We start from the raw sequence: 9,217 nt of genomic DNA, 5'->3' as shown, positions 1-9,217 counted from the left end.
GGGAATTCTGTGACTCCAGAAGGCGAAAGGTCAGTTTCTTTTCATTGACAGTGTTCTTGCTGCCCGAGGGTTTATCTTTGGGAATCTTGACTGGTTTCCAGGGTTAGGCCTCACCTCTATTGTTATCTGGAAACACAGGAACAGCCCTGTTGTCGTGCCAGACTGGGTTAGACATTGGACCCCATTCCCCACGGCACTGTAATCACGCCCTCCCCCAACGAATGAAGTCCTACAGTCTTCCAAAACAGCTGGAAGAGGATTTTTAAAGATACACAAACCTGCTCATGTTCCTCTCATACATAAACATTCGGGCTTGATTTGTCCTACCCCTGTCTTTCATTTTTTCTCTGGGCTCCACAAGCCCATACCCATGAATATGATCCAACATTGGAATGCACTCTGAAGCTTGAGGACACGCCTGAAATCCCCTGCAAACACTTGTCTTTCACTCATCCTGATACACTGAAAAGATGTGCACATGTAACCCCTGAACTCACACATAACTCCACCAGCTCACAGTCACACTAAAAGTGGGTTCGAGTTACACATGTGCTTGCTTACACCTTGGCTCACACACTCCCACCTGAACGTTCGTGTACACAGGACCTGTTCATTCCTAGCAGAGCCAACATCTGTGTTCATGGCCACATTGAAAACACACCTTCAGGTTCCTAAGAAACAAATGGCAAGAGAGAAGGGAAACAGGGCAGCTGAAAGAACGGCCCTGCTCCTTCTGCTTCTGTCCTGAAGCAAAGCAACCAGCATCTTTTGGGCGAACTTGGTGCGTGGGGCCCCAGTGTAGACTTTTACAACAGGCCCTGATATGACTCCAAGGATGAAAGCAGCAATCTCCTCCCCAGCCACGTCTGCTGGGTTCTTCCAGCTGTCTCCAGGGCAGTTCTCCCTAAATGCAAACTATTAGTATTTCCTGTTAAAACATTTCTAATAAATAAATGAATACATCATCTTCTCAACCCGAAGCAGGTCTGAAAGCAGCCTAGGAGCTACTCTGAGCTAAGGATGGACATGGACCACCCAGCACCAGCCCACTGGCCCAGGGCCAGTGCTGCTTTTGTTTGAATTCCTGTATGAGTAACTGCTCGAGTTGACGCCAGCCAAACTCAGTGAAATATTATTTTTAATATTAAATAAATAGATGGTGGGGTGTGTTGATCTTCTTTTTTTCCCCCAGTAAATTGCAGCATCACAACATTAGAAACTGGCTCTTGTATCCAGATTTCCTCAGATAGCAGAAGGAAGGTTGACATTCTCTTTGACCTTCCTCATGGAGTACTTACCCCCAGGAGACAGAAAAGTCCCAGTTGGTGATGACAGGACCCTATTTGGAGTAGGCTGGGAGTTCAAATGCTAACAAAACTTGCATGGGATCATCAACCACTCTTGCTAATTTTTCTAACTTATCTATTCTTTTCACTGTACAAAAGGCACATGCTCTTTATATAAAAGTCAGAAAGCAGAGATGAACAAGAAGCTGCTGAAATCCTATTACCCAGTAAGAGACAATTACTGCTAAATTTTGGTGACTGTTCTTGCTTTTACATATTTATATGTATGTATAACAGTCAATGAATGTTGATTTTATAAAAATGTACATTGTACATATGTATTTTTTTTACACAGAATTGATCTTGGGCATCTACTTTATGTCAGTAAAATACTCTCCTAAAACTCTACTTGTAAGGACTACATAATACCCCATCACATGAACATGCCACAGTACGCTCAACCACCCTCCCACTCTTGGATATTAAGGTTGTTTCCAAGTTTTTTCTATTATAAACAACACTCCAGGGGGAAAAAAAAATCCTTGTAGCTAAATCTTTGCATACATCCTTAATTATTTTCTTAGGATAAAGTCCCAAAAGTAGAATTCTAAGACTTTGGCTACATATTGTCAAATAGCCCTCTAGAATGATTATACCAATTTACATTGCCACCAGCAGGGAATCAAAATGTTCCCCTGCTTGAAACTCTGCCATGCCGCATATTATTCTTCAAAAACAATCTTTGACAATTTGTTAGGCAAATAAAAGAAAGAAAGAAAAGAAAAGAAAAAAGAACCACCAACCAACCTTAAACATTTAACATGAGAGGTGAGCAATATAGAAGTTTTGCATGTCTGAATCTTTTTGGCAGCATGTCTTTTGCCATGTTGGGCAGTGAAGGGAAGAGACAGAAGAGGAGTCCCTGGCTGTGGTGGCCTTCAGAAAGGCTCAGACAAGCGAGAAGATGCCTTGCCATCAGGTACAACTGGAGGAAGTCAATGCTCTGAAGCTCCAAGGTGAGCCAAGAGGAGAGGCTCTCCCACAGGGGTTCCCCAAATGTATTCTCAATGAGATTCATTTATTTGAAGGGAAAAGACACTGAGGCCAAGGAGTTTGGGGAGCAGTGGGATAAGCCAGGTTAGACCAGTTTCTTCACAGCAGGATTTCTCAGAACGTATGCTAATGGGGGTGCTGAAGCTCCAAGGGGGAAACAGGTATGCAATGTAACCACAGATCCAGCTTTACCTCCTACCCCCCACCTCATCTTTTTTTATTTTCCACAAAGCATCTCATGGACCTGGAGCTTGGTGGAATACACTTTAGGAATTGAAGTCTGATGCCGCAGACTTCTTCACAGAAAGCAGAGGATGGCAGTTAGGACAAAAATGAAGGGATGGGGAAGAGAGAAAGAAGGAGACGAGAAAAAGCAGGAGAACAGAGGGAAATTAGAAAAACAGGGGGATAGTAAAGAAACATAAAGGGGAAAGGAAAGGAGAAAGGGAGGCAAAGAGGGAGGAAACATTTAAGAGAATGAGGATAAGGAAGTGTGGAGCAGGAAAGTACCACCAGAAAGACCCCTTCTTACTAAAACCACCTCCCCATTGCTTTGAGGAGAGACACAGGAGGGGCTGTGTCTTCTCTGTGCTCATCTACCCTACAGACACCCAACACCAGCATGTCACTCTCCACGCCTGGTTTTCTCTGAAGTGTGACCCATCCCACTGTCCCTTCCTCAATGGCTAATTACTTAAAATGCAAAAATTTATTTGCAAAGGAAGCTGAAAACAGTGGGCCCCAAAGTAACCCAGAAAAATAAAATAAGAAATTCCAAAAATATTTAATTACTGCATCTCTTATTATTGTGTGTAGCTTCTTGCAGTGTAAGACATGACCAAAACTAACCAAACATTCTCTACTCAGCCAGGAAGTCTAGTTGCCTGAAGAGCAGATAAAGGCAAACTGACAGCTTTTAAAGCCCAACAGGGCCTTTTACCCAAAAGGGCCTGCTTTCAAGCAAACTGAAAGCACCAAAGTGGTAAAATAAATTCCTAAAAGCTTAAATGCTGTGCATGTACACAGTGCTAAACCCCTTAGAATTCTACAACAAAAAAGATACTTTACTTAATGAAAGCTGTTTGTTATTTTTTAAAAGTCTCAAGTAACACATGCTAAAATAGAAACAGTATTTTGAAATAAACTCTTGGAGTGTTCATCCAATCTGAAACCCCTAGAGTTCTCAGAAATATGGGGTAGGATTTGAAGCAGTTGCATTAAGATTGACACCAGATTTCATTAGAACAGTGATTCCCGACACCCTTAATCACCATGACTCTGTTTTTGTTTTTTGTTTTGGGGTATTTTTTAGTATTATTCCCTGCAGTCGGTCACTTATCTCGGTTTTCCATCTGTATTTATGTCCACAATTGCTCATGGGTTCAATGCTGGACTGTCAGGTTGACCAATAACATCCCCAAATTTTCTGTGATTTCAACAAATGTAGTGACTAGCATAATACACCCTGGGTTAGAGAATGGAGTTGATACTATTCTATCCAAAAGGAAACTTGCCATTTAGTTAACCTATTTAATCCTATCACAGATAAGGAGTTGGCCCTTCATATTATTAAAAATAAGACATAAGCCAATATTACTGACTTTGTAAATGTCCCAGAGGATGAAAATCCTCACATTTGAGATTTTTCTGAAAACCTGCCAGCTTTTAATATTTGCTGCATTTTTTAGAGTTGACTCATCTTAAGCCTCTAAACCAGGGGTGGCCAGTGATGGCACATGTGCTGCTGTTCTCATTTTCTGTGCCTGTGGCAGACATCTCTAATTGACCTCTGCAACCATTCCCACTGAGTGGTTTTCTTAACACAGTGTTCTAAGCAACCAATGGGTCAGAGCTGGTGCTGAAGATGAAACCAGCTTGTCTTTCCTGCTCTACCCTGAATCTTAGGTGATTTGTTCATAAGGCAAGGATAGGGGATACAGGCTCAGTATTCCTCTGAGTAAGAAAGCTTGAGATTCCATATCAAAGATGGAAGATGTAGAAATGAGGGGAACCAAGAGATGTAGAGTCACATGAAAATAAGATCCGACTTCTCCCCCATCCCCTTGACAGCTGATTATAAATAACCCCTCCTCATCCTTTTTGCCTGTGTTCCTCTTCCTAGCACAAGTGCAAGGATCGGACAAAAAGGTATCGGAAAGGTTTGTCCATGAATGGATTAGTCTGGGCTGGGGAAAGTTCCAAAATGGTCTTGAAATAATACTGATACCACCCTACAGGGCGATAGGGTCAGAGTTTCCTGGTCTCCCAAGTCTCTCTCTCTCACATTATCTCCTTGGAGCTTGACAGCCCTGTGAGAAAGGCCAAAGAGATGTCGTCTTCCCTTTTACTCATGAGGAAAGAGAAGCTTAAAGAAGGTGAGTGATTTTGCAAGGTCATATGGCTGTGAAGGGATGGAATTGGAAAAGGAACTCAGATTTTAAAACTGAATCCAGCGCTTTTTTTGATGCACTTGTGCTACTCACATTGGGGTGTAAGCATGCCTGGATAGGTAGGGCAGGGCCAAGAGATCATTTCAAAGACTTGCTATAGGGGCTTCCCTGATGGCACAGTGGTTGAGAGTTCACCTGCCGATGCAGGGGACACAGGTTCCTGCCCCGGTCCGGGAAGCTCCCATATGCCGCGGAGAGGCTGGGCCCATGAGCCATGGCCGCTGAGCCTGTGTGTCTGGAGCCTGTGCTCCGCAACGGGAAAGGCCACAACAGTGAGAGGCCCGCGTACCGCAAAAAAAAAAAAAAAAAAAAAAAGACTTGCTATAGGGAATTCCCTGGCGGTCCAGTGGCTACTCCGTGCTTCCACTGCAGGGGGCAAGGGTTCGACCCCTAGTTGGGGAACTAAGATCCCGCAAGCCTCGCGTCATGGCCAAAAAAAAAAAAAAATTGGTATAAAATGGCACTTTTAGGAAAACATTTTTATATAAAAGAGTAAAGGCACATTATGAAGTAGAATGCAGAATTTGCATGACTTTTTACAATAAAATATAAGATTTCAAAGATATTGGCACACTTTTTCTGGCCATGCCCCCAGGCCTTTGGATGGTGTGCTTTCATTGTTCTCTGCTGTTCTGGTGGAAATGAGTGAGAAGTACTGCTCTTCACCATGTTGCCTCTCACCTTTTCTTTCCTTCCCCTTCTCCTCCTTGTTCTTCTTTGTAATCTTCATTTATTTAGGTGACGATGCCACCCTCAGAGCCCCCCAAAGGCAGCTTGCCTGTGAATCATTTCAGAGGCATGGAGCTGCCACAGTTAGGTTCTGGTGAGGCTCTCTTCCTGGCTACAAACAGCTGCCTTATCACATATGTCCTCACATGGTAGAGAGAGCAAGAGAGGCTTTCTGCCATCTTTTCTTATAAGGGCACTAATCCCATCATGGTGCTCCATCCTCATGACCTCTCTGGATGGGTTGATCCAGAGCCTGAACCCTGTCATCAAGGACTCTGATGTCCATAGCACTGCCTTCATACTGAGACTGATATAGTATGTCTGAGACTTTGTGCTTCCTAGTTCACCTCCAGTGAACATGTCTCGTTAGTTGGAATTATGGCATGGACTCATTCCCAAACCAATCACGATGGCCAGTGTGATGGGCTTTACTGATTCACTCAAACCAAAGTTCATTCCAAGAGCTGAAGGGTCAACCCATCCAAATTCCACAGCTGCTTCATAATCTGGGAAAGAAAGGAGTAGAGATGATGGGATGTGACTATGTTGCCCACTACAATTTCCTCTTTAAAACTATTCACTTTAAACTATTGACTGTGTCTGCTACACGGAAAGTTGTAAGTAAAATGAACTGTCTAGCTGACCATCTGCCTGCTTATTATGAGCTATAGTGAACATCGTAGGAGAGGGTAATAATGGAATAGACCCTTCAGAAAACACAAAGGGAAATGCTGTGAATACTAAGGCCAACACCCCTCTGAACTCTTATGTTGCGGCAACACAAAAGCATTCAAAAAAGGGACAGATGGACTTCCTTGGTGGCACAGTGGTTAAGAATCCGCCTGCCAATGCAGAGGACACGGGTTCGAGCCCTGGTCCGAGAAGATTCCACATGCTGCGGAGCAACTAAGCCCGTGCGCCACAGCTACTGAGCCTGTGCTCTAGAGCCCATGAACCACAACTATTGAGCCCGTGTGCCACAACTACTGAAGCCCACATGCCTAGAGCCCGTGCTCTGAAACAAGAGAAGCCACTGCAGTGAGAAGCCTGCGCACCACAACGAAGACCCAGCGCAGCCAAATAAATAAATTTATTAAAAAAAAAAAAAAAAGAAAGAAAGGAACAGAAGTCCCTAATCCGCAAAACTGCATTTGGGGTTCCACTGGGTCCACATTCTACCTGCATCCACTCCCTCCTCCAGGTCTGGGAAGAGCCATCTTCATTCTTCTTCCATATGGAAATTTACATCACTTTGCAAAAGACTTTGGAACATATATAGTTTAAAAGTTGAGAATCTGTTATGCTAAGTGAAATAAGTCAGTCACAAGAGGAAATATATGGTGTAATTACACTTACATGAGGTACCTAAAGTAGTCAAATTCATAGAGACAGAAAGCAGAACAGTGGTTGCCAGGGCTGGAGGTGGGGCAAATGGGGAGTACTGTTTAATGGGTACAGAGTTTCAGTTTTGCAAGATGAAGAGTTCTGGAGATGGATGGTGGTGATGGTTGCACAACAATGTCAGTGTACTTAATAGGACTGAACTGTATACCTAAAAATGATTACAGTGGTTTATGTGTATTTTACTACAATTAAAAAAATGTTGAGAATCATTTGTGGGATTTCCTTTTCTTAACCTTACTGTCAGCATAATTTTTTTTTAATTTGTATTTTTATTATAAACATCTTACTTGAATAGTCAGCAAAATATTTTTTTTCCCACCTCAGGCACCTGGACTTTTTTTTTTTTTTTTACAGTTAAATTTAGACCTTCTATTGAGCTACTCTAGATTCACAATGTTTGTGGTTTTTTTCATCTAAAATGTTCCTGGGACTTTCCTGGTGGCACAGAGGTTAAGAATCCGCCTGCCAATGCAGGGTACATGGGTTCAAGCCCTGGTCTGGGAAGATCCCACATGCTGCGGAGCAACTAAGCCCATGCACCACAACTACTGAGCCTGCGCTCTAGAGCCCGTGAGCCACATCTACTGAGCCCACGTGCCACAACTACTGAAGCCCACGCGCCTAGAGCCCATGCTCCACAACAAGAGAAGCCACTGCAATGAGAAGCCCCCTCACCACAATGAAGAGTAGCCCCTGCTCGCTGCAGCTAAAGAAAGCCTGCGAGCAGCAACGAAGACCCAACGCAGCCAAAGATAAATAAATAAATCTATTAAAAAAAAACTTTCTTTAAAATGTTGCTTTTCATTTTTACCCTCCTGATAATGGAGCTCTTTTGCAGCTCCTTTTCCCTTTCCCAAATGGAGTAACTTTAGTTAACTTTAGTGGCCGTTAGAGTTACCATAATCACACATTTTCTTGGGAGGATGACCATAGCCCAGTTGTGTTTTGGGTAGGATTCAGCAAAAGCCAAATTCTGTCACTAACTGGGGCTGCAGTCTGAGTGTCGCATCTTTCCCCAGGTGCTCAACAGTCACCTCCTCTGCCCGGTCCTTTATGGACAAGATTTCACTGGGTTGTCCCAGCTTCCCTGAGGTCTGTATATCACCACCATTATACACAGGGACATCCAGAGATGTTAAGTAACTTGTTCAAAGCTCATAGTTAGTGTCCTTGGCTCTAAAGCTTTGTAATGTCGTTCTTTCTATACTACACTGCTTCCCCTCCAGTCTTTTCCCTCTACTCCAGGCATTAGGATATTTCCACACCTGAAATGGGGATTGAAAAAGCCGGCTGGGAAGAACTGGTGGTGGAATCCCTGCAGTGAGAGATGAGTCATCACAGCTTTCTGACTTGCCTCCCACTGTCTCCCTTTCCATCTGTCCAGTTCCTCCCGGTTCCCCCACTTCTCCAGAAGCCATCACCACACCTAACCCAAAGGGCACATCGATCCTCCCCTTGAGCCAACCTGGGTAAAGGCAAATCTCCTGCTTCCCTTTTATTTTATTTTATTTTATTTTTTGTGGTACACGGGCCTCTCACTGCTGTGGCCTCTCCCATTGCGGAGCACAGGTTCCGGACGTGCAGGCTCAGTGGCCATGGCTCATGGGCCCAGCCGCTCCGTGGCATGTGGGATCTTCTCAGACCGGGGCACGAACCCACGTCCCCTGCATCAGCAGGCGGACTCTCAACCACTGCGCCACCAGGGAAGCCCCCCTGTTTCCCTTTTTTGAGCAGAAACAAGGATAGCACTTTTCAAAAGTAAAGGAACATTTACTACGAATGTAAGATAAATTGTAATACATTAGCATATGATAAATGACATGCCCACAGGCTCCATGACTGTTCTGAGGCTGACCATAAAAGGCCAAAAGGGGGCAGTGACCCAATTCCTGGAAATCCCCGACCCCTCTCCAAAATAGTTGGAATAATCTTCTCACTCATTAGCCTACGAAATTACCCAGTCCATAAAAACTAACCACCCCAAATTTTGGGGCCACTCTCAAGCCTTTTGAGACGGACCAAATTCTATGGAGCGTGCCGTGCATCTCTCTCAATAAATCTACCTATCACTTTGCCTCTTGCTGAATTCCTTCTGTGCTGAGACATAAAGAACCTGAGCTTCAGTAAGTCCTGAGACCAGGTGTTCAATTTCGATTAAAAGACAGTGAGTGGGTTCGAGTCTCAGCTCACGGGTTCAAGTCCCAATCTGAATTTTGGCTGGGTTCGAATCCCATCTGTGTTGTGTGGTTTCAGAGTTAAGAATGTGTTCAAATTCCAGCAATGCACTAGCTGGGA

Source organism: Aethalodelphis obliquidens, unplaced genomic scaffold (genome assembly GCF_003676395.1).
Source record: "Aethalodelphis obliquidens isolate GAN/ISIS:26980383/991018 unplaced genomic scaffold, ASM367639v1 scaffold11, whole genome shotgun sequence".
Taxonomy (NCBI): domain Eukaryota; kingdom Metazoa; phylum Chordata; class Mammalia; order Artiodactyla; family Delphinidae; genus Aethalodelphis; species Aethalodelphis obliquidens.
This window is presented reverse-complemented; position numbering follows the sequence as displayed.